Below are 25,267 nucleotides of genomic sequence, written 5' to 3'. Positions count from 1 at the left end.
GGCGTGTTAGTAGAGACAGAGGGAGATGAAAAGCGAGAGAAGAAAACGTTGGAAGTGTGCTTGGCAGATGACAAGGGGGAGGAACAGGATTTGATACTTTGGGAGGAGGTTAATAAAAAGAGGAGGACGAGGCGCGTGAGTTCATGGTGGTAACAGACGAGAGTATCAGACATACGAGAGATTGCGCGGTACAGACGGAAGGTGAGAGAAGCACTTATCAGGCTAGAGATCCGACACAATAGTTCCCTAACCTAAAGACAGGTGGGGGATTATTGCCTTATCCTGATATTTCAACAACAGATGACAGAAGGATCAAGCCACTAGAATAGACCATGGTGGTCTACCCCTTCAATCAGGATGGAGGGAGGGAGGTGATTCGTCCAGGTCCCTCTTTCAACAAGCCACCCCTCGAGGGGGACTGGGCGAGACACCCCTGTTGCGGGACAGTCTGCGCAGTCAGGAGTACGCCGCTGCGGGCAATGACCGATCGGGAGCGTTTTGGCCCGGCCCTGACATAAGAAGTGATATATTTACCCCAAAGTTGAAGATTAGAAGTTATAAGACTCTACCCGAGTTAAGTTGTTTTGATCCGTTTGATCTGGTTGATGTTGGAGTTATTGAAAATAAAAAGGAATATGTTCAATTTTTAAAATCGTCTCTGTCTCTTATTCCCACCCAGTCGAGGGAACCACCACCAGTTTTTGAAGAACTCGATCTCAACTGGACAGTCTTTCAAATAAAATACGTACTACTTCAAGTAGAGGACTGCCATTTGTAAGCAGAGCTGTAGTGACGGTGGAGCAATTGGGTTTCGGAGCCAGAGTGCTAAAACAGAATGTTCAAGTTTGCTGCTAGAAGGGTGTGAACACATCCACTGGAAAGGAATAAAACTGCTCGCTTGTGAGTGCATAAAGAACTTTCCTGTAATTCCTCCCCAGGCAGAAGGAAACACAAAAAGGGGAGGAATCAGCATGGAACCAACATGGATCTTGTGTTTTCAGACTTTGCTGATCCTCCTCATTCCAAAGTCAGTGGTGCCCATATTGCGAGTTATGGCCATGACTGCCAGGTACACACAGAGGTAGCTGGGTTGACCAATAAACAAGTTCCAAAGCCCAAATTCCATGTCAGAGTGACACTTTTATTTGCCAGCTTTTTGACAAAGGCACAAAATTGTGTGCAAGCTTTTGGATTTAGTATGCCTTTGTGAGACAGGGGGCGAGAGTAGTAGCCCTCTCGCCGGAGTGCTGTCCCTCCCCCTTACAGTCGAAAAAGAGGTACAGACCTCGCCCACCTCATCTGAAAGAATGAAGCAGCAAGGGACAGACACACAGGGAATGGAGAGGGAAATATGGAAGTTAACCATCAAAGGAACTGAGGGAAAAACCGAGGGGGAGGGAGTAGAGTGTAAGGAAAGGTGGAGATAGAGGCGGGGGCAGCGGATATAAAGAGGAGGGAGGAACAGTTGCCACCAGGTTGGAAATGGGTCTGGATGGAGGACCCCTGGAACTGGTGCATGGGAAAGGATAAGAGTCCCGAAGGAAGGAGCTGACTACAGGCGAAAGAAGTTCCCTCAAGACTCTCTTATTAAGGAGAACCTGAAGCCAGGAAGTGGCAAAGAGGGGAAAAAGAGTGGAAAGAGAAAGGAGGGAGAGAATAGAATGAAGGGTGAACGAGATGAGGAGGAAGGGATACAGGGAGGACCCTGGGGGACCCCCGCATCGGTCAGACGGGCCGGGTGGATCGAAGACTGAGACGATGACACCGTACCCCTACTGGATGGGTAGGCAGGACAGACGATGAACCTGAACACTTCGATAGACTGGCCGGGTCCATGGAACGCGGGTGAAGGGAACCCGATCCTAAGTGAAGGATGGAAGCCCCTGGCTGACACGTTGTCGGCAGGAGAAAAACGATGGGACAATTTCGTTGATACTGGTTACTGTATTTGTTAAATACTCCAGTAAACCTCACCCCTGTTCCAAAGTTACAAAAATCTCCTGATTTATTTGAAAGAAGAAACGAGCCTAAAGTTGAACTCTCATAGCCTTCCTCAGATGTGATGTGGTAAAATGTAAGGAAATGTAGAGAAATTGGGGGAATGGAAGGGACTAAATGTTAAATATAGACCAGATCCAAATTTTCCTCAGGGTTTTGTCTCAGTTGGAAGAGTGGCTACTTCTTGCTGCAGTTCATCCCCAAACAGGTTACCCAAGAGAGCTAAATTTGAATGTCTAATATTCTCCCCCTTTAAGATTTCATCTGTATCTGCTTTTTACCCCTTCCTTTCCTCCATCCCTCTTTTCCTCTTCACAAACCTTTTATAACACTGCTTAAAGAGGGGGTACAGACTCTCTGAAATCTTGCACACAGATCTGTCCATTAAAGAAAAGTTGGCCTAACAATGGTACCGTGCAGATACGGAATTTGCTCTCTGTGAAGTAGGACACATGGCTACCCTTAATGCCTCATCCACAAAGAATTTCTCCACCACGAAGGTGCAGCTCCTTCCTCAGCAGGAGCGATCGCTTTTATCCTGGAGACCTTGAAACAGAAAGTGAGCTGCTCCCTGCAAGCTTTAAGTAATCCAAAACTGTCCTTTGGCCTTAGGTTTTCAGGACAGTATTATTTTCTCCAAACAAGCATCTGAAAATAGCATAGCAATTAGAGATAAGGATGAATAAAAAAATGGCGATTCATCATTATTTGTCATTCATCAAGGACAACAAATAATTAATCATGAGCCTATGAATTTTTCTGGGGAACTGACAAATCAATTTGTTGATTCATCTTTAAAACACTATAAAATGCCCCCCTTTCAGTAGTGAATTTTTGGATTCAAGACTCTTGCAGTTTTTATAGTTGCATCTGGTATGAATCTTGAGTTACGGTGATGGCGTGGTCTTCTTTCATCCCCTGAACTTGGGTTATTGCTCCAGCAGTGACTTCATGAGATGGATCTTGCTGGAATATTGGCCTTTAAAAATAAAAAAATGACCTCTTTATGATTGCCAGCTTTATTGAAAAGTAGGAGTGGTTCTAAAGGAAGCACTCCATGTCTCTCAAATCTGCCTTAATAACATCCAGTCTGCTGAGAGGTATATTGTCTTGTAATTTAATTTCCACACTTGACTAAAATTTAACAGAAGCACGTATAGTTATGTCGGGTAGACAAGTCTTTTCCTGGATTCCAAAAATGGCAAAACCCCAAAGATTGGAAAAGCCATAGTGAAGTATTCTTGGAGTTTTTGCAGAAGAAGTTCTGTAATGAAATACGACTTCAGTGGATTAAACAAGTGCCACCAGTAATTTTATATACATAGCTTTCAACATTAATAAGGTGTTACAAAACCTATGAAAACACTGGTAACCAAAACCACATTTTTTTCCTGTAAGCACAGCCTCTATTCTCACTTATACCTGTCACAATGTGGAGCTTTGTACTGTAGAAAAAGGGAGAGAGAGAGAGAGAGAGAGAAGAAAAGTTGATAAATCCAATTTGAAAAACTGGTAATTGTGCTATTTGTTCAGATTTTTTTTAAATAATCTGTTATACACTGGTTTGGAATATTTCCTGCATTACTTTTTCCTCTTCTGACCAAAAGGAAGTAGCTTTATGTTTCATCATGACTGCAAAATGTTTAAAGAATGCATCTTAAAAGTAATATTTTGAGTTAGTTTAAAAATTGCATCAGCCAAATTTGGGAAACTGACCTATAATTATTCCCTGTTGAAGGTATGAACATGAGACGTTTGCTGCATCATTTAGAATTAGGGATTTAAAAATGATTTAGAGCTTAAGTCTTCCAAGGCATCTGCCTGCTGTCAGGAAAATTGCTAGGTGTTTGTGGAGGGAAACAGATTTAGGAATCTGATTTTTTTAGTCTTTCATCTAAAATTGCAGTCAGTGATAGGAATTAAAATAAATAGTCTTGGTCAGTGGTAGATAAAATCCATATGTTTCAGACTACAGTTCCCATTAGCTTCAGCCAACATGACCAATAGCCATAAATTAATGGGGCTTATACCCCAAAATATCTAGAGAGCATGAAGTTGCCTATGTCTATAGGCTCTCCAGATTCACAGAATATCTCAATTCCTTTGCCTCCATCCTTTTGAAATCCTCAGTTCCTTTTATTTCCATCTCAGTTCCCTTACTTTCACCATCCTTTTTAGCTTGAGATGCCAGAGACCTTCTGTGTACACAATGTCGCCTGCCACTGCGCTGTAGCCCGCTTCATATACTCATGGAATTATAAACTGAGCAGCATCTCCCAGACTAGTGTGTATGCAGCAAATATGTACAGAAAATTTACCACCCATGTAATATTTCATCTATCTGTGAAGGTTCGGTCTTAGGGCTCTCCTTTTCTCCAAATAAACCAGAAGACGGTTTCAAATCAAACCATTGTTCTGTATTTATTAACTTTGGAACTGGTATTGGCATATCAACATGTTTAACTTCAAACATCTCTTGCGGCTGGAACGTAGCGCGCAAGGGTGTCCATGAACTGTTCTCAAAGGGATTTTTTTTTAAGTCCCAAGGTCCACCCAACATTCTTTCAGGCTCTTGAGTTTCTCCCTCATATTCATCTGGGGTTAGAAGTGGGAGGGTCTCCTCATCTCCGAGCCAGCCCCATAGGGGAGATCCCTCTCCTTGTTGCTCAAGCCATGGTCCGGGTAGTATCCCATCTTCCGGAGCTCCTCCAGATGCCATGCCCGCTTCGCCTCTTGCTCTCTGATGATCCGTTCCTTCTCCTCCCTCAGTTTTTTTCACCACTCTTTAGTTTCTGACTCGCCCCAATAAGAGGGTCTCTGGGGTAGTCCCTGCCGACGTCTCTTTTCGGCTTCTGCATGTGGGACGCGGACCTGTTCCCATTTACCAGTCCACGGATCTTGTACCCGTATCTTCTCCCAACCCCCCCGGTGTCTCATCCTGGGTTGCTCTTATATCCCCTATTCCCCCCTCCACCCCCGACCGTTGACCCGTTCCTGCCTTTTCCCAGTCAGTCTGGGTAGCCACACTTAACCCCCTCATTTCCAGTACCAGATCCCACGTATCTACCCCTTGGTGTTTCCACCCTTTACCCCTTGAGGATTCCTCCAACTCCTGGGCATCTGTGCTTCAATGTTCTTTCCTAGGGGGGGAGGGTGGTGGGGTGGTCTGAGTCTCCCTGTGAACCGCGGGGAGCGACAGCACTCCCAGGAACGCTTCCTGTCTTTGTTTGGGGACTTCACACTATCCAGTCATTTTCCAGATTGCCAACCTTGTCAGTAGTCCCTATTTATGTATGTAAATACTGTAAATGAAATATTTTACTGTTTGGTTGCTCATTTATAGCTTTGTTTCATCATTTTTGTTGTGTTTTGAATCACAGAATTGAATTGGAATGGGGTCTATAAGGTCAACAAGTCCAATCCCATGCTCAATGCAGGAAACCAAATCAAAGCAGATCTGACAGATGGGCGTTCAATTTTCTCTTGAATGCCTCTAGTGTTGGAGTACTCCCCACCTCTCAAGGTCATTGTTTCTGTTGTCATACTGCTCCGACAGGTTTTTCCTGATATTCAGCCTCAATCTAGCTTTCTGTAGTTTGAGCCCATTATTACGTGTTCTGATCAAGAATTGATCCTGACCGTCCTCTGTATGACTGCCTTTCAAGTACTGTATTTGAAGAGTGCTATCCTACCTCCCCTCAGTCTTCTTTTCTCAAGGCTAAATATGCTCCGTTCTTTCCTTCTTCCCTGATAGGTCTCTGTTTCCAGTCCTGGGCTTTCATTTGAAGTATTGCAAACTACACTGAGATTTGTTTTTGGAAAAAAAGCGGTATGGTAATACCGTGATTCATAATAGATGTGATTAGACACAAATATGCCTCTTTAACTATTTCAATATGCGTTTTTGTGTGGAAGTGTTTTCTGACTGGGCCTTAACTGTAATACTTTGCCAGTACTTTTCAAAAGGGTAGCCATTTTTTGCTTCAGTGTGTACTGTGCTACAGATCCCAAAATAACTGTTGTGAAGAAAAAGAATTATAAAGGAGTATGTGGGGGGTGGGGGTGGAGAGGGAAAGGAGAGAAAGAGAAATGATGTGAGCTATATTCACACATTATGCTGTGCATCAAAAGGATTAAATATAGATGAAGAATTCTTTATATTAATATTCTGGTGTCATCAATATATTTGCATGCAATTTCTCATGTGGGAATGTTTCCTAACTGGTCCATATACAGTGGTGCCACGCTTAACAATTGCCTTGTTAAACGACGAAACCACTTCACGACGATGTTTTTGTGATCGCTTTTGCGATTGGAAAACAATGGTCTAAATAGGGTTTTTTCACTTTGTGATGATTGGTTCCCTGCTTCGGGAACCAATTTTTCGCAAAATGATGTTTTTTTAACAGCTGATCGGTGGTTTCAAAATGGCCATCGGGTAATTAAAATGGCTCCCTGCTGTGTTTAGGGACGGATTCCCCGCTTTACAGGCAGCGAAAATGGACGCCTCTATGGAGGATCTCCCTTGGGGACGTGGTGGCGCTGTGGGCTAAACCGCAGAAGCCTGTGCTGCAGGGTCAGAAGACCAAGCAGTCGTAAGATCGAATCCACGCGACGGAGTGAGCTTCCGTCGCCTGTCCCAGCTCCCGCCAACCTAGCGGTTCGAAAGCATGCAAATGCGAGTAGATAAATAGGTACCATCTTGGTGGGAAGGTAAACAGTGTTCTGTGTCGAAATCACACTGGCCATGTGACCACGGAAAGATTGTCTTTGGACAAACGCTGGCTCTATGGCTTGAAGAGTGGGATGAGCGCCGCCCCCTAGAGTCGGACACGACTGGACAAAAATTGTCAAGGGGAACCTTTACCTTTACCTTTACCTTTATATGGAGGATCTCCGCTGAACGGTGAGTTTTCAGCCCATTGGAATGCATTGAACCAGTTTCACTGCATTTCCGTGGGCTTTTTCGTTTCGCAAGACAATGTTTTCGTAAGACAGCGATTTGCGCAGAACGAATTAACATCGTCTTGTGAGGCACCACAGTAATAGGGCCTTAAGAGCTGTGATATGTTATCAATAGTTTTGAGTATTGCTATAACCAGAAAGTTATTTTCCTTGGCACAACGTGAACCTCAGCAGACTTCTGGAAAATCAAATACAGTGGTGCCTCACTTAACGGGCATTCCGTTTAACGATGAAATCACATACCAATGAACTTTTTGCGATTGCGATGTTTTAAATGGGGAAAAATTGCTTTGCGATGATTGGTACCCTGTTTCGCTTACCAATCATTGCAAAGCAATGATTTTTTAACAGCTGATCGGTGGTTCCAAAATGGCCACCAGGTAAAAAAAATGGCTGCCTGCTGTTTTCTGGGACGGATTCCTCGCTTACCGGGCAGCGAAAATGGCTGCCGTATGGAGGATTTTTGCTTAAACGTGAGTCTGAAGCCCATAGGAACGCATTGAAGGGGTTTCAATGCATTCCTATGGGCTTTTTAATATCACATAGTGACAAAATCGCTTTGCAGCGATTTTTGCTGCACCGATTATTGTCGCTATGCGAGGCACCACTGTAATTGCCAATAATAGGGTATCTTATGTGATCAGGATGGTGGTGACTGAACGCAGGTACCATAACTCTTTTCTCTGAATTTTTGTTATACATACCTTGTGGGTGATGGGGTTAAAAAGCACAGGAGCCCCTGGTGGGGAGAAACAGGCATAACCAGCTGCTCCTCCCTTCCGCTGCTTGCATCTTTCCCCTTGCCCCTTTCTCCCACCTACGGACACACAGAGTATGAAGATGCGAGTTCAACATGAAGCAAATGCCAGCAAGACCTTTCCTTTAATATCAGTTGGGGAGCCCTTTAGTAAAGATGCTGCTGGGAAGAGTGCTGTGGGTGGGCATCACCTGAGGTGGGGCGACAGCTTCTCTGCACTGATTCTTTGTCCTTGCTTTGGAAATACGAGGGCAGGTTCTCACAGCCAACAGAAGTTCTGGAGGACACATGTTGCCTATTGTGTGTAAGAGAGAGTGTTAGTGAGCCGCCCTCCATCCAGAATGTGCAGGAGGAAGTGTACGGATGCATAGAAGAGATACTTGTAGACGTAGGAACAGAAGAGATGACAGAAAGAAGGGCTATAGAGGTGTGCTTGTCAGAAGATCAAGGGGAGGAGAAAGGGGAGGCGTGTGATTTAATAGTGTCATAAAAGAGGGAGATGGTACGCGGGAATTCAGTATTCAAACGGAGCAGATGAGGGGAGAGATGAGAGATTGTGCCATACAGACCGAGGGAGAAGAAGAAGCCTCGGTTAAGGTTGATAATGTTCTGAAGGATTTCCCCAATTTGAAGACTGGAGGGGGATTATTGCCAGACCTGAAGACCCCAATGTGGAAAAGACAGGAGCCGCTCTCCTAGAATGGACTGTAGTGGTCTACTCCTGCAACCAAGGTGGTGGGAGGAGAGCGATTCGTCCCAGTCCCTCTTACAATGTTCCGCCTCTAGAAGGGGACTGGGCGAGACACCCCTGTTGTGGGACAGTTTGCGCAGTCAGGAGTACCCCACTGAGAAGAATGAAGGATTGAGACCGATTTGGCCCCGATGTGAGGAGTGAAGTGTTAACTCCCAGGACTAAAGTTTTAAGTTACAAAACTTTACCAGAATTAAGCTGTTTGGACTCTTTTGATTTAGTTAATTTGGATGTTGGAGTCAACAAAGTTGAATCAGTTGAATTTCTAAAAACGCCTCCATCTCTTATTCCCGCCAAAATGAGGGAACCGTCACCAAAGCATGAAGAACCTGATCACACCTATGTTTCTGGATGCTAGCATTTTGGGAACCACCTCGCAAACCAGTATTCATTCTCTTTCTTTATTTTGGAGCTAATTCCCATAATCCCTTCAAAAATTATATTTCATTTCAACAGTATTATTTACGACAACGTTATATTATAATGATCAGTAGTCTGTGATCCCCTGACTGTAGTTTGTTTGGAGATTAGTCTCTCCGTCTCTTTCTCTTTAAAGATAAATTACTTTTAGGTTTGTTGGAAGGCACTTTATAGCTTTATAAAGCCCTTAAAATGTTTTTTAAATGCTCTTTCAAGCTTATAGGGCTAGTTTTAGAATTGCAATTACAAGCTCCCTTATCCCCAAGCAAATTCCCACTGTGATGGTGTATGTAAACTGTTTTAGACATTTTAATGCTCCCAAGCAATAAATCTGAAAAAGGGGGAAAAGCAAGTACCTCAGTTTGTAAAAATGAAAGACGTTGTGTCCTAATTTATGTGGCATATAAAACTCTGTGAAGTTGCTCTGTATCTTTTTGTAGGGAAGTTTATATATGTATTTTTTTAATTGTTTCAAGCTGTTAATTTTTTCCACTTGGCTGCTGCTGCTTCCTGCTTATAGGAGCTGCAGAAAATGTGTTTTGTCAGTCTTGGTAACTCTTTCTCACCTCTCAAAGCTTCTGGTTGCCCATTCTCTAAGACAGAGGTGGGGAGCATGTGGCCCTCCAGATGTTGTTCAACTACAACTGCCATCAAAAGGTAAAAAGCAAAGTGTGCTGCTTATACACCACCCTGTAGCACTTAAAGCACTCTCTGGGCAATTTACAGTTTCATTATACAAGCTAGGTGCTTAATTTACTGACCTCAGAAGGATGGAAGGCTGAGCCAACCTCAAGTTGGCAACCTGAGCCTATCAGGACCTAACTTGGGTCATGGGGAGAGTCTTGGCTGCAGTACTGCAGTTTAACTACTGCACCATGAGACCTTTTGTCTTTCGCATTTGGCTCTGATGTTGGCTCAGGCTGATGGGAATTGCAATCCATCTGCAGGCAACTGTATCTCCCTTAACACAGTGGTTCTTAACCTTTTTGAAAGAAACGCCCCCTTGAGCCATTGAGGAAGTTATCATCGCCCCCCTCCCCGCGGTGATGATATCTTATTTATTTATTTATTTATTTATTTATTTATTTATTTATTTATTTAGTTATTTAGTTAGTTAGTTAGTTAGTTAGTTAGTTAGTTAGTTAGTTAGTTAGTTAGTTAAGACACTTAAATCCAATGACCCCTGAAAACAAAATTAAATTCCAAGAAAATGAAATGCCCCCCAAAAGTAACATTTAATGATTTAGTTGCAAGTGAATTTTAAGACGCAAAAAGAAATATAAAAAGGGCATAAAAACAAATGCAGGAACTAAAAATTTCAAGACATAAAGTCTGAAACGAAATTAAAATTGGAGGAAAATATATACATTCATGCACACTGTAAAAAGGCTGCAGCAATCTTCACAGGTTTGGCTTGCTCCAGCGCCCCCCTACCGCCCCCCTTCTGCTCCAGCGCCCCCACGCTGCCCCTTTTCGTTCTACCGCCCCCCTGAAAAATGAAATCGCCCCCTGGGGGGCATTATCGCCCACGTTAAGAACCACTGCCTTAACACATTCTGTACTCTCATCTATATGCATAATTCCAAATTGGCATAGGTCATTCTTTCTTTGTTCAGCTAGAAAATACAGTTGTTGTTCTTATACTGTTAGATCTTCATCAGACCTTTCCTTCAATATAAGAGAGGTTGTGAGGTGGCCTTCAAATCCCTTGCCAGCAATATACCACCTCTTCCTTGTTTCAGTAAGATAAAATCAAATGTAGAGAAGACTTCAGTAAGAAGTACATTTTCCAGGCTCTCTGCTGCTTCCACTTAGATGCTTTACCAGGCTTACTCATGATTTGGGTTGTTGCTTTTATGGGCTGTCAAGGGTCTTCTGACTTACGGTGACTCAAATAGGATTTTTCAAGGTACAGTATGTTAGATGTTTAAGGAATGGTTCATCATTGCCACCCCGAGTGAATTTTTATGGCTGAGCAGCGATTTGAATGCGTGTCTCTTGAGTCCTAGTCACACATGCTATCCATGACACCATATTGTTTCTCCCTGCTTTGAACAGACCTACTGACATCATTGGAACAAGTGAGTTATGAACTGATTTGCTCTGTTGAAGAAGGTTTTCTCTATGTTTGTTTTTGTCTTGATCTAGCCCAATACTGAAGTTTTTGTCTTTCTTCCCAAACGCTCATTACCTTATACAAGCACTGTCTTTATCCATTGATCACAGTGGTGGCTTATTTGTTACAGCAGTGGCGCTCCACCTAAGGCTTTCCATTCAACCTACGATTCCTGTCTCCTTAATAGAGATCCAAGGCCTCTGTGTGAGCATGTATGTGTGCATGCACGCTTGCCTCTGTATATATGTGTGCATGCATATATACATTTGTGCAGGGTGTGCATGAATATTCACCGTTGCTGCACTTCTTCTACTAATCACACTGGGTGCTAGCCAGTGACAGCATAACTCTCCTCCCTGTGGAATAGGTGTGCACTTTTGCTTTCTTTTGCATTCCTTACCTGTGCATTTGCCAAATTGGGTGGCTTTTCTCTTTACAGTGTTGAAAGCAAGGGGTTCCCTTTTCTTCCCCTTTGGCAAACATGATTAATTTCCTAATTCTTTCTAACTTTACCTATCCAAACTAACTAACCAACTTTGATTCCTGAAAACTTTTTCATTACGTTGCCTTGGCCTGCTCATCTAGTGGTCTGTGGCCAGGATAATTCACCCCTTATATCTCTGATCACATGACATCCCTTTTGAAATCCCTACACGGGCTTCCTGACTGCTCTTAGATCCTGCAGAATAAATGAATGTGATGTCAAAAACATGTAGCTTTTTTAATGCAAAAGACAGTATAGTAAAATAATAAATGTGTTAGCATATATACAGAGATGAGAAAAAAAACATGGGTGATAAGTATATTAAAAGTGTACGTATTTGTTTTATTATTTTTTTCCTGCCATTGTCTGATCTCTTCTGCTCAGAAAAGTGCCTCGGAAAAGGCATTTGAATGCATATGTGCAGAAATTGATCTCTTTGTATCTTTATAATAGATCCAGCATCTCTAACTGCAGCAATTAATTTAACTACATACAAAATTAAGTGGAGCATTTTGTCAGCTGAGCAGTTTTCTTGTTCATTAGTTTTGTTCCTTGGTCTTAAAAGGTACAGTATTTTGTTGGCAGGGTCATTTTAGAACACTTTTAAAAGTGGTATTTCAAATGCACTTTAAAATATGTTAGATAAAAGAGTACGTTTAGCGAATGCTTAATACAAAGGTTGTTTGGATCTAACTGGACAAACTGTCAAGTGAAGGAATTTAATAAATAGTATTGCTAGGCAGTTTTTCCCCCTTGTAAGATTCTGAGCCCTTGTTTAAATCATGGAATGAGTAAGAGGACTAGAAATCGACAAAAGCTAGTTGGAGTGAAGGCTGATTTATAAACTTGATATATGTATATTTTACCCTATAAATCTGCTTTGAGTTTTCACTACTTGGGTTTGAGACATGAGTATTTGCTTTTCTAGTTTTGTTTATATAACATAGTTCTCTATATAATGTGACAGATAATAGGATAGGTTGGAGACCCTGGAGAAATTATAGACTTGTTACATGTTCAATTTTACTCATAATTAAATGAAGACATGGACACTACCTTATATTGAATCAGAGCTTAAGGATTCAGCATTGTTTACTCCAATAGCAGCAGCTCCCCAGAATTTCCAGACAGAAAATTTACTAAATTCTCTCTGGAGTACCTAGGGATGGAATTTGGGGCTTTTTGCAACCAAGCCAGGCCTTTCCTTTTTGGGGATTCTGTTTGCAGTGATGTACATGAGAAAACAGTGATTGAATTCACCTTCTTGCATCATGGATTGCTTTCTCTGTAGATCTAAACTGTCCAAGGACACAAGAATGGGTGCTGCTTCACTGCCAGGGGCAGAGGCAAGGGATGGAAGAGACAGATATAAGAGGAAGAGTTTTCATTTTGGTTCATTCTTGCGTTATATTTTTTTTCAAGTATACATACGAGATCCTGGGGCTTCGGAGTAAGCATGTGGTGGGATACCCAATGTCCCAAAAGGAGTATTCCAAGAAGAAAGCTTATGGTGGAGCATCATGGTCCCAATGCTCAGGCCTTCTATATTCACAGAAAGGTCCAAAGCTTCATGCACCCAAATATTCCGCCCCTCCCAGTGTTACCCTAGCATCTAGGCAGGGATAGAGAACCTGGCCAGCAATCAGAATGCCTGCATTTTCACCCTGTGCCATTCACTCTAAGTTTATTACACTGGAGCGGAGAACCTCAAATCCTGAGGTTAGGCCAGCTGTCTTGTTGCTGTTTATGTGCCTTCTAGTCAAAACCCACTTATAGCAACCCTGACAAGGCTTCCAAAGTAAGTGTGGTATATAAGGAGTGGTGTTACCAGTTCCATTCCCCCAGTGAATTTTCACGGCCAAGTGGGGATTTGAACCCTGTTCTCCAGAGTCCTACTCCACCATTATCCCTACACCACACCTGCTTTCTTAGGGTTCTCCAAATAGCTGTATTTCTTTCCCTGACATGATGATTTGGTTGTTTCCAAGTATTTATTTTCTTCTCATTCTAGTAGGTAGAAAAGCCTCCCCTAAGTCAGGAAGAGCTTGAAGATGAAATATATCAAGATTTTTTGGTACCATTATCTTATTTTTGGACACTCCCATCACTGAAATGGAGCTTCTGCTACTTCTCTGAAACTGTCTTTGACCCTCTGACTGAAAGAGGTTTCTCTGCTCTTGCTATGAACTGGAATGAAGATAAAGAGCAGCCATTTATAGCTTATTTCTGGTTTCCCAGGTCTACACATCAGAAAAAAAAAATGATGTATCAGAGCAGATTAAGAGGTTTCCAAAACAACATGCAGCAAGTATCTTTCCCTTGTAGTAAAAACAGTGTGTGGCATTGATGTAGAGCAGTGGTTCTTCACCTTGGGTTACTCAGGTGTTTTTGGACTGCAACTCCCAGAAGCCTTCACCACCAGCTGTGCTAGCTGGGGTTTCTGGGAGTTGCAGTCCAAAAACAACTGAGTAACCCAAGGTTAAGAACCACTGATGTAGAGCAGTAGTTCCCAACCTTTGGTAGCCCAAGTGTTCTTGGACTATAACTCCCAGAAGCCTTCACCACCACCTCTGCTAGCCAGGATTTCTGGGAGTTGGAGTCTAAGAACATCTGGAGGCCCAAGGTTGGGGACCACTGGTGTAGAGGATAGTAGTATACTTTACTACGGTCAAAGACCAGTAAAACCAAATCAATATAAAATAGATACATATAATTATTGTTAAGTAAAGTTGGGCAAGGTAATAAAATTCCATTAAAACATGATGAAACAACCCCTTCTTTGCAATGAATAACATAATATATCCTTAATATAGGTGTAGGACTCAGCAAATATGACTCAAAATCCGTGTTAAGCCATGGAAACATACTGAAGGGTGGCAATGACAAACCACTCCTTGGGCATCTGGTGTACTTCAAAAGGCCTATTGGGGTCAGTATGACTCGGAAGCTGTAAGATGACCCCTAACAGCAAGATACAGCCTGTGTGTGAAAACAGCCCCCTCCAGTTGGTGATGGTAGCACATGGCATATGGCAGCAATTGAGCTGCTTACAAACTCCTCTTGCCAGATACTGTGTAAAGGTGCAATGCTCTTCCCTTTGCAGTAAAGAATTTCCACTGCTGCCTGCCATATCTTTAGTCAGTGCCTTCCCTATGTTGGCCGTCAGGAGGGAAATGCTTTCAGATTTGGTGAACTTCCATCCCTAATCATTATTTGGGGAAGAAAACAGACAAAATGTTCTTCCCTGGGGTTTGCTCATGCTTGGCCTTTATTTGTATCAGAATAGATATGGTAAGATATGTTTGGGTGGTGTTTTTCTTGTTGTAGAATGTTGAATATATACAGTCCTGTTCCTGTAATGTTGTTGCTGCTGTTTTTTTTCTTGTGGCTCGATGGTTTGCTGTGCTTCAGCCAAAACTGTGCTCACAACATGGGGTTCAATCCCAAGTAGCCGGTGTTACATACAGCACTGATGTTACCTGTCTGTCATGGGTTTGGAGGGAAAGTTCCATCCTATGGGGAGTGGAAGGCGGGACATCAGGAGGAGGGGCTGTACTGTATATATATGTGAAGCGTGTGTGGAGAAGTGGAGACGCTGGGATGTGAAGACGAAGCAGCAGCTGGGAAGAAGAAGCTGGTGTGGGAGTCTGTGTGTCAGACAGGGTACTACTGTGTGTCAGAGTACCAACCTGATAGGTTCAGGTGTCTGTATGGTTAGCCAGAACTGATAGGTTCAGGGTCTGTGCTTCAAGTTAAGGGTTCTGTGTGAACCAAACTGTATGCATGTATGAATGAGACTAAGCCACGTTACTATATCTTATTCACCTGAGCATTTTATTTTCCCTGTGTGTTGTTTTAAATAAACCTTATTCTTTTATTGGTTAAAAATCCATCCCTGGTCTGTGTGACTTCTTATAGGGAATGGTTGGTGGCAGCTTAGTGAAAGTGTGGTAGGTCCCAGTAGGTCTGGGTTTGTCACATTGATTGGTGGCAGCGGTGGGATACGACTGGTCCAGTTGTCCAGTGGTCCAGCAAAGCCTTGGCAAGTGTGCCCAGAGCAAGGGGGGTCTAGTCAGGGACAATCTGAGAGCGCGTAGGTAATCTTCTAGGTGTGCCTCACGGGAGGGTGCACTAGTAGAAGAACGTGTAACCTCAGATTGGGGGCTAGATTAGGGAGCTCTGAGGCAGCCTGTTTTGGCGGGAAAAAGCTGAGGCAAAACTGTGAAATAGCAGTGAGCTAGCTTGTCTGCTGAGAGGCCCAGCAGAGGGGGGTAGACACTAGCTCGCAACTGTTGCAAGTAGTGCTGAAGGACAGCAGCAATCTATAGGGAAAGCTGGTTCTGAGGCAAAAGAAAAAAAAAGTGGTCGTTTTATTTTGAGGCTTGACTTTTTAAAGCAGCCTGTTCTGGGGGGGGGATTATGCCCTTGACTCGAAGCCAGATGCCAGAAATGGGTGAAGTGAAAGACCCCCAGGTAGACCAAGGTTCTGAGGATGAATTTGGCTCAGTGCAGGGTGACAGCACAGGAGAGCAGAACCCAGAGCTCAGAAAAATACTCCTAGCCCAACAGCATGAACTGAGGGTGAGGGAAATGGAAGAAAGATTGGAGAGAGAGAAAATGGCGTTTGAATTAGAGAGAGAGAGAGAGAGAATGGAGAGAGAAGAAAGAATGGAGAGAGAGAAAATTGCTCTGGAAAAAGAAAGGATGGCGTTTGAATTAAGGAAATTGGAAATGATGAACCAGAACAATAATAACAATAGGGATTCTGAGGGAGGCCAATTGTCTAAAGCTGACCTGAAGAAATTCCCTGTGTACCACAAGGGAGATTGTCCTGAGGTGTTCTTTTCCTTAGTGGAAAGAGCGTTTGTGGACTTCTCAGTGAGGGAAACTGAGAAGATGACCATCATGCGATCTTTAATCAGTGGTAGCCTGGCTGAGGTTTATTCAGAGATGCCACAGGAACTGATGAGAGATTTTGCAGAGTTTAAAAAACTGGTGTTTGCAAGACATGGGATAAATGCGGAACAGCTGAGGCAAAGATTCAGGTCCCTCACAAAGAAACCAGAGCAGACTTTTACCCAAGTGGGGGCTCAATTGGTGAGGCTGCTAGAGAAATGGCTATCTCAGGAGGGGACAGAGACCTTTCAGCAGCTCAAAGACTTGATAGCGCTGGAACAGTTCTATTCAGTCCTGCATGGGGAACTGAAATTCCAGGTGAGGGAAAGGAAACCGAAATCTGTGGCCGAAGCAGCAGAGATCGCAGATTTTATTTACCAGATAAGAAAGCCCTTAGGTGAGGAGAAATCTGTAGGAAAACCCAAAGAAACCTACAGCAAGTACTCTCAGGGACCAGGGAAAAGCCAGCAAGGGGGAGGGGCCCATGGTGAAGGGAAGCCCTCAGACATGAAACCAAGACCTCAGATTTTGGAGGGAAAACCAAAACAAGATGAGAAAGACTCAAAATACACCAGAAAATGTTATTTCTGTCAGGGAAAGGGCCATCTAATCTCAGAGTGTGAGAAATTAAAGCAGCTAAAAGGAATTGTGCCTCAGGATTCGAGTGGGACCAAGCCAAAAGCTGTGTTCTGTGTCCAGAAAGAGCAAGGCTCATTGTCACTGAGGGAGCCTGTTGCCATGGCTACTCAATCTGGAACAGCTACATCTGCTGATCAGGCTGAGGAAAATGGTCCTCTTGTAGAGGTCAGGCGCTGCCTGCTGGTGAGAACGGATTCTCAGTTGTTTGAGACAGCAGGGGTGGACGTAGGAATACTTGACCGTCAGTATCGGGGGCTACGGGACACTTGTTCCCAGGTGACCCTGTGCCATCCAGATATTATTCCTAGGGAGTATGTAATCCCAAATGAGAGCATGAAGGTGGCGGGGATTGAGGGGCAGGTAATCTCACTGCCAGTCGCGGAGGTACCTGTGAACTTTCAAGGCTGGAGGGGAGTTTGGCGGCTAGCGATTTCATCGACTCTGCCAGCAGCCGTGCTCGTGGGAAATGACCTGGCTGAACATGTGAAACGGGTGCTAGTGATTACACGCTCACAAGCCACCACGGGGACAGTTCAGGGGGGTAATGATGAGCCAGAGACGGAAGCAGGTGGGGGGAGTTCAGAAGCTGAGGTGGAAACCTTAACCACAGACAGCAGATTTGGACAGGAGCAAAAGGCAGACGCCACTCTCCAAAAGTGTTTTGAACAGGTGACTGACGCCCAGCTAACACCTGAAACCCCAGTGAGATTTCTGGAGAAAAAGGGGATTTTATATAGAGAGACCCTGAGGAATACCTCAAAAGGGGGAGATGGGATCAGAAGTCAGCTAGTGGTACCTGAAAAGTATCGCCCCATGATCTTACAAAGGGGGCACTCTGATATGTTTGCTGCACACTTAGGGGTGAACAAAACACAGCAGAGAATCACACAGAATTTCTACTGGCCTGACATAGGGAAGCAGATCAGGGAGTTCTGTAAACAATGTGATGTGTGTCAAAGGCAGGGGAATAGCCGCGACAGGACCAAAGCAAAGTTGTGCCCTTTGCCTGTGATTGACACTCCGTTCAAATGCATAGGGGTGGATATTGTGGGACCTTTGCCCAAGGCCACAAAGAGGGGGAACAGGTTCATTCTCACCATTGTGGACCATGCCACGAGGTACCCTGAAGCCATACCCTTGACTAACATTGAAACTAACACAGTGGCAGATGCCTTGGTGGGGTATATGTCCAGGATGGGATTTGCCTCAGAAATAATCACAGATTTGGGCGCATCGTTCACATCAAAGCTCATGAAACGCTTATGGCAAATCTGTGGAATTAAGCACAAGGAAACCACTGCCTATCATCCTGAAAGTAATGGGTTAACTGAGAAGTTCAATGGGACTCTAATGCGCATGATTAGGGCTTACTTGGCAGAGAATCCAAACAATTGGGACCAGAAGCTGCAATCCCTTTTGTTTGCTTATCGATCAGTGCCACAAGCCAGTACCGGGTTCAGTCCATTTGAACTTTTATTTGGGAGAAGGGTGAAAGGGCCCCTTGATTTGATCAAACAAAATTGGGAGCAGATCACCCAGGATGACCCACAAGACGTTGTGACATACATAGACACCTTGAGGCATGACCTAAAGAGAAACCTAGAGCTAGCAGCAGAGACCCTGCAAGCTCAAAAGGTCAGAAAGAAAGTTTGGGATGACCAGGAAGCCGGGGAGAGGCACTTAAATCCAGGGGAGGAAGTGCTGTGGCCTGGGCCCTGCAGAGAGAACAGACTGCAGCTGGGTATCCCAGCAGCAAAATATTTGGGTCACATGGTAGGGGGAGGAATGATAAAACCCCTGGAGGCCAAAATAGAAGCTGTTCGTGATTGGCCCAGACCCAACACGAAGAAAAAAGTCAAATCATTTCTTGGGTTGGTGGGCTACTACAGAAAGTTCATCCCGAGGTTTAGCGAGATTGCGGCTCCGCTGACCGATCTGACGAGGAAGAAGGCTGATGACCGCATCCCGTGGACCAGCGACTGTGAGAAGGCGTTCCAGAGGTTGAAGCAGGCGCTAATCAACTATCCAGTGCTGCGTGCTCCAGACTTCGACCGGGAGTTCATCATCTACACCGATGCGTCTAACAGCGGGGTAGGAGCAGTTCTGTGCCAGGAGGATGAGAATGGTGACCAGCATCCAGTGTCCTACCTGAGTAGGAAACTTCAAAAAGGTGAGAGACATTTGGCAACCGTGGAGAAGGAGTGTTTGGCCATAGTCTACGCGATCCAGAAGGCCAAGCCTTACATCTGGGGAAGACATTTTATTCTGTGCACTGACCATTCACCACTGCAATGGTTAAAGACAATGAAAACCCACAATAGCAAACTTATGAGGTGGGCTTTAAACCTACAGGACTATGACTTTGAAGTGAAAGTGGTCAGAGGGTCAGTGAACTGTGTTGCTGACGCCTTGTCAAGAAGACCTGAAGATTGAAGACGGCGAAAGAAACATGGACTATGTATATATATTGATGACAAAAAGTTAAATGTACCTGTTTTTTGAACTTGGTTTGTATGAATAAAGGTAAATTGATGTAATGTATATGGTAAATGTTTAAATGCCTAATTGCTATGGTTAACTTAGAATGTAAGTATAAGTAAGTATGATATGGTATGTATAACTGTTGTTGTGTGTTTTATCCAGGTTGTTTTTTGGGAAAAAGCACCTTAGCTTTCCCCCTACAAAACAACTTATAAAGAGGGGAGGTGTTACATACAGCACTGATGTTACCTGTCTGTCATGGGTTTGGAGGGAAAGTTCCATCCTATGGGGAGTGGAAGGCGGGACATCAGGAGGAGGGGCTGTACTGTATATATATGTGAAGCGTGTGTGGAGAAGTGGAGACGCTGGGATGTGAAGACGAAGCAGCAGCTGGGAAGAAGAAGCTGGTGTGGGAGTCTGTGTGTCAGACAGGATACTACTGTGTGTCAGAGTACCAACCTGATAGGTTCAGGTGTCTGTATGGTTAGCCAGAACTGATAGGTTCAGGGTCTGTGCTTCAAGTTAAGGGTTCTGTGTGAACCAAACTGTATGCATGTATGAATGAGACTAAGCCACGTTACTATATCTTATTCACCTGAGCATTTTATTTTCCCTGTGTGTTGTTTTAAATAAACCTTATTCTTTTATTGGTTAAAAATCCATCCCTGGTCTGTGTGACTTCTTATAGGGAATGGTTGGTGGCAGCTTAGTTAACGTGTGGCAGGTCCCAGTAGGTCTGGGTTTGTCACAGCCGGCTCAAGGTTGACTCAACCATCTATCCTTCCGAGGTCGGTAAAATGAGTACCCAGCTCGCTGGGGGGGGGGAGGGGAATGTGTAGCCTGCCTAGTTAACTTGTAAACCGCCCAGAGAGTGCTTTAAGCACTATGGGGTGGTGTATAAGCAGCACGCTTTGCTTTTGCTTTGCTTTCCAGACTAGTTTTGAGAATTGCCCATGAGCTTCTGCTAAGAATAAGCTTGCATAGGAAAACTTTGCCCATCTAGAATGCTTCAGGCAGTACTAAACAAATTTGTATAGTAGACTGTTAAAATGCTTTAAATGTTATATTCCTTTTTTTTTTTTTTAGCATTCCCACTTATGGATGCTATTGGTCCTGGGTCTTGGAGCAAGAAAGAAGCATAAACCACTGGCATTGGTAAGTTAATTTCTAACATGAGTGAATAAACTTGGCTTTTAAATATCTTTTTAACAGACCTCGAAATTTCAGATTTACGTAGAAATGTATGTTTTTGTATTTGTCATGCTGAGTCTCAAATTCAAATTGGAAATGTTTATTGATTTGTATATGCAGTTTATATACTGTACAAATACCAGTAACAGTTATTCCACTTTAGCTATAATCTTACCAACAGTGTCCTTCAGATCACAAACCAGTCTGACCCTACTCCAACTCCATGCATGGTCCAAATGTTTTTGGTGCAGCAACAATCCTGTTCTTTCTTGGGGCGGGCTGGTGCTAATTCACCTGTCCTTTCTATATGATCAGACCCATAATTTACATTGTTTACACTAGGAGATAGAATACGCCTGAAGTTGTGACCTACATGTGACTTCTTGTCTTCATGCTGGAATGTCTAGCTTGAGCCTACCTACTGTGGTTGAAATCCATCACCGTATTCCAGTGACTTTCTTTTATGTCATGATGGTGTAACTTTGGCTGCATTTTATACCAATCCAAACCGCTAGTGTTAATCTTTGAAACTCCCGGGCATTTTGGGACTAGGTCATTTTAAGGGCTGCCTTCAATTAATTAATCCTGCAAGAATGCTAAGATCTGCTTCAGAGGCGTTTTCTCAGTGCCTGCTGCTGAGATTGGTTCAATTCCTGTGCACAAAGACATAGGACCTTCTGAGAACTACAGTGGGGTCTCTACTTAAGAACGTCCCTACTTAAGAACAATCCAACTTAAGAACAGCTCCATTTGCTAAATTTGGCTTCTACTTGAGAACAGAAATCCAAGATAAGAACAGGAAAAAAAACCTTTCCTGCTCTTTTTTTAACCTTAGGTCATCTTAGGTTAAAAAAAAAAATTCTCCCCCTAGTGGTAGAGTACGTATTAACCAGCTTTGCATTAGTTCCTATGGGAATTAATGCTTCAATGTACAAACGCACCTCTACATAACAAAAAAACAGCCAGAACGGATTAATTGGTTTTCAGTCCATTCCTATGGGAAATTTTGCTTCAACTTAAGAACGTTTCAACTTAAGAACACCATTCCAAAAACGATTAAGTTCTTAAGTAGAGGTTCCACTGTAGTTTCTATGGACGGAAAAGAGCAGATACGGATTAAATGGTTTTCAATGCATTCCTATGGGAAATGCAGATTCAACATAAGACCTTTTCAACTTGAGAACCACCTTTCAATACGGATTAAGTTCTCAAGTAGAGACCCCACTGTAATTGTACTGACTTGTCCTTTCCATCACCAGTAAAGATTCTTAGTTTCCTCTTCTGTGTTGTGAGATACAGGTGTATGTTTGGTGGAGGCTGGTGACTTCAGTTTTGTGGGGATGGATTTATTCTAACCTGTTAAAGGTGCTGAATATATTTTGGGGATAGAGTTCCGTGCCTTGTATAGCTCCTGTAAAGTTCAGACTAAAACCCAGAAAAGAACTGTGATTCCCCATGAAATCAGAGAGATGAACCTCCACTGTGTGTGTTACATAACAGTTTCTCAAACTAGTCCATGGTCTCATTCACCAATGTAGCTCTTATATCCTTGAATCTTCCATTGCTCATTGCTTTGCAAAGGCCATCATTCTAAGAAATGCCTAAAAATATTTGTAATAACATAGTGTCTAAACAATTGAATATGCACCCTGCTTCAACATACTGTACTGTTAGTTTGTTTTTCATATTTTCATTATTAACAGTTGGTTGAGCTTTACCTTGCTCATCCTATAAGAGAAAGACATTTGATAAGCGAGTGATAATCCTGTGTGCTGATGGTGAGTTAATACCAATCACCAATCTGGAGGGCCATGCATTCACCATTGCTGCTCTAGATAAGTGTACCAAAACTAGCCATCTCTAAGAAGACCAGGAAGCACCAACACAAGTTAAGTAGGGTGATCATTAGAACTGATGAGATGGCCGGATTACATGGGACTGTGCATTCTTAGAAGCCCAGGCCTGTTTTATGCTGGAAAATGTCACTTGAGAAAACAGATCCAAAACTGATGGAACAAACAAATCATAATACTTTGTCCTAGCGTAACAAAAAAAAAAGTTGTATAGATGGAGCCTTGATTTTTTTATTTTGTTTTCACTATTGGTTAGCCATTCCACTACTAAAAATAGCTCTCTCCCTTAGGAAAGGCCCCGTGTTTCCAGATTTTTGCACTCTGTAATGCAAATGCCACCCTCTCCTCACCCCACAACTTCCAGACACAGCTTTGAATCCTACTGAATAATGCCTCACCATCCTCCAGTGTGATGGGGACTTAAAATATCTCCTTCCACACAAGGAAGCAGGCAGCGCTTCCGGTTTACCTATTTTCTTTTCTTTTCCTCACCCCCAAAACTAAATATCTCAAAACTGCTGGGATAAAGAATCCTATGGGAATAGATATGCTAAAAGCATCAAATAAAGCTATTCCACTAGGGGGTACTTAAGTGAACAATCTGGCTTAGTAGCTGAGCTGGTAAAACACCTGGAAAGTAGCCAAGGTTATCTCAAGGTAGGTCATCCCATTGTTTTCCTGTAACAATTTATGTTTGGATTTTTTTTTATACAGAGGCAGGTTTTTTTTTCCAGGCTGATATTACTGGAGAAATCTGCTCTTATCTCTGTGTGAATTACAGCAGCCTTTTCACTCAGAATTAATTGTACCCTTAGAGGGGCTTAGTGCATAATCTCTGGTCTATGATCTTCACTTGTCAAGTTGAGGTCCCCATGCACCAGGAGTTTGGAAAGCTCAGCTCAAGTGGGAGTTTTCCTTTTGCACAGTCGGTTCGGGCATTGTTGCAAAATTTGGCGTGAGTGCAGAATGCTTTCTTTCGAGGGCAGGCCTATTACCACAAATAGAATGGAGATGAATACTGTGCACACGCTGTCTCCCGCAGACAGGGGGCCTTTTCATTTTAGGCTTAAGTCAATTGCTAGGATTCTGTCGGGAAGCTGCCTCTGTAGGGGTTGGGAGTCACTCTGCGCACTCCGAGTCAGTGAGAAAAAAGGCTGCCCCAGTTTGATCTTCTTGAGAGTCACCGATCCTTTATTTTTAGAAGTGAAAACAAAGTCACTTCCTTATGTGAGCTGCTGAGAAGTAGCACCTGCAATGCAGGATAGTCTCAAATTTGCTTTCCTCCCCTTCTTCAGTGGTTTCGTGGGGGAAATTTCCCCTGAATTCTTCAAACTCCAACATCTAAGATGAGGGATGGGTGCTTTCTGTTATAATTCCCTCCAGAGCCTTTGTTATTGACCATTTTGTCTTTTGAAATATTCTTACTACGTATTGTTCTTTTGCCCTACTTCCTTACTGTTAACTGCCTTGGTGGTCTGTTGTTGGGCAGAAAGATAGTATACACACACTGTATTCTGGAGATAAGACAAAGAAAAAAACACAGAGAGGGAGATTTTGCTTAACCTGTTTCGCATGCTAAAAAAAACAGGCAATTTCTTTTAGGACTATCATATTTTAAGAATGACAAGGTGGCTTGAAGCCGCACTTACTGCTTCAGTGTTCTGATTTAAATTCTGGAGGTGGGAAACCAAACACGCTCACTGCTCTGCCATTTTCCAGTATGTTGGGAGTTTGGAGGATGCCCATGGTGGTCACCTACTTGATGGTTTCAAGTCAGCACCCCACCCCCAGCTGTGGAACAGTTTTGCAAATCTTTTTAATATGTTTATGACTTTTTCCTCTTTATGGTGAGGTGAATATGCGTGAATAACAATCCAGCACCTCTGTTTCTTTCTTAGGAAGCAACTACACATGTATTTATCCTGCTGTTTTATCCTCTGTTCCACACAGGCCCTTCTGCTATTTATTCTGTCAATTACACAACATCAGCATTATAATTGTGAGCAGGTTCAATATTTTGGCATTAGTATACAGTTTACTTTATTTCAGTGGCAGGTTTGTGGAGTATAGAATAATTGAGTAGGAAAGGGCTTATAAGGCCATCAAGTCCAGCCCCTCCCCCCCCACTCAATGCAGGAATCCAAGTCAAAGCAGATCTGACAGATGGTTGTCCAGTTTTCTCTTGAAGGCCTCCAGTGCTAGAGCGCTCACTACCTCCCGAGGTCATGAATTTCATTGTCGTACTGCTCTAACAGTTGATAATTTTTTTCTGATTTTCTGCTTAAATCTGCCTTCCTGTAGTTTGAGCCCATCCTGCACTCTGGGATGATTGAGAACAGACCTTACCCCTCTCTATATGACTATCTTCAAGTATTCTTGTACCATTTCTGCTTGCATTGTTTTGTCTCAGTTTTGGCTAGTGTGATTGCCTGTATCATTCTTTGGGTCTGCGGTTGGTCATGTCCTAATGGCATCATTGACGGTATGCAGAGTGGGGCATGGTGTGGGGCTGAAACCTACCCCTTTTGCTAGCTCTCTGTACACATTGGTAATGGCTAGAACTGGACTGCAATTTTAAGTTATATGCAGAAATATATTTCTCTTGGTTTCTGTGGTGCTACAGTACTAAACCGATTGAAGTACTGATTCTGATGCTTACTATGTCTAGAAAATGCAGTGAGATGCTTGAAACATATTTTCTTGGGATAGTTAAGCA

General features: G+C 43.2%; 1 protein-coding gene across 10 annotated transcripts in view; it reads left to right on the top strand.

Moving 5' to 3' along the window:
* PKNOX2 (PBX/knotted 1 homeobox 2) overlaps positions 1 to 25,267 on the top strand; it is a 529,964-nt gene that overhangs the window by 39,882 nt on the left and 464,815 nt on the right. For all 10 annotated transcript variants that reach the window (XM_078379795.1, XM_078379793.1, XM_078379794.1 and 7 more), the window contains one exon: positions 20,594 to 20,662. The gene's annotated coding sequence lies outside the window, so the exon portion shown is untranslated. The remainder of the gene's footprint in view (positions 1 to 20,593; positions 20,663 to 25,267) is intronic.

Source organism: Pogona vitticeps, chromosome 8, assembly GCF_051106095.1.
Source record: "Pogona vitticeps strain Pit_001003342236 chromosome 8, PviZW2.1, whole genome shotgun sequence".
Lineage (NCBI taxonomy): Eukaryota > Metazoa > Chordata > Lepidosauria > Squamata > Agamidae > Pogona > Pogona vitticeps.
Note: the sequence above shows the minus strand (reverse complement) of the source record. Positions and strands in the feature narration are given on the sequence as shown.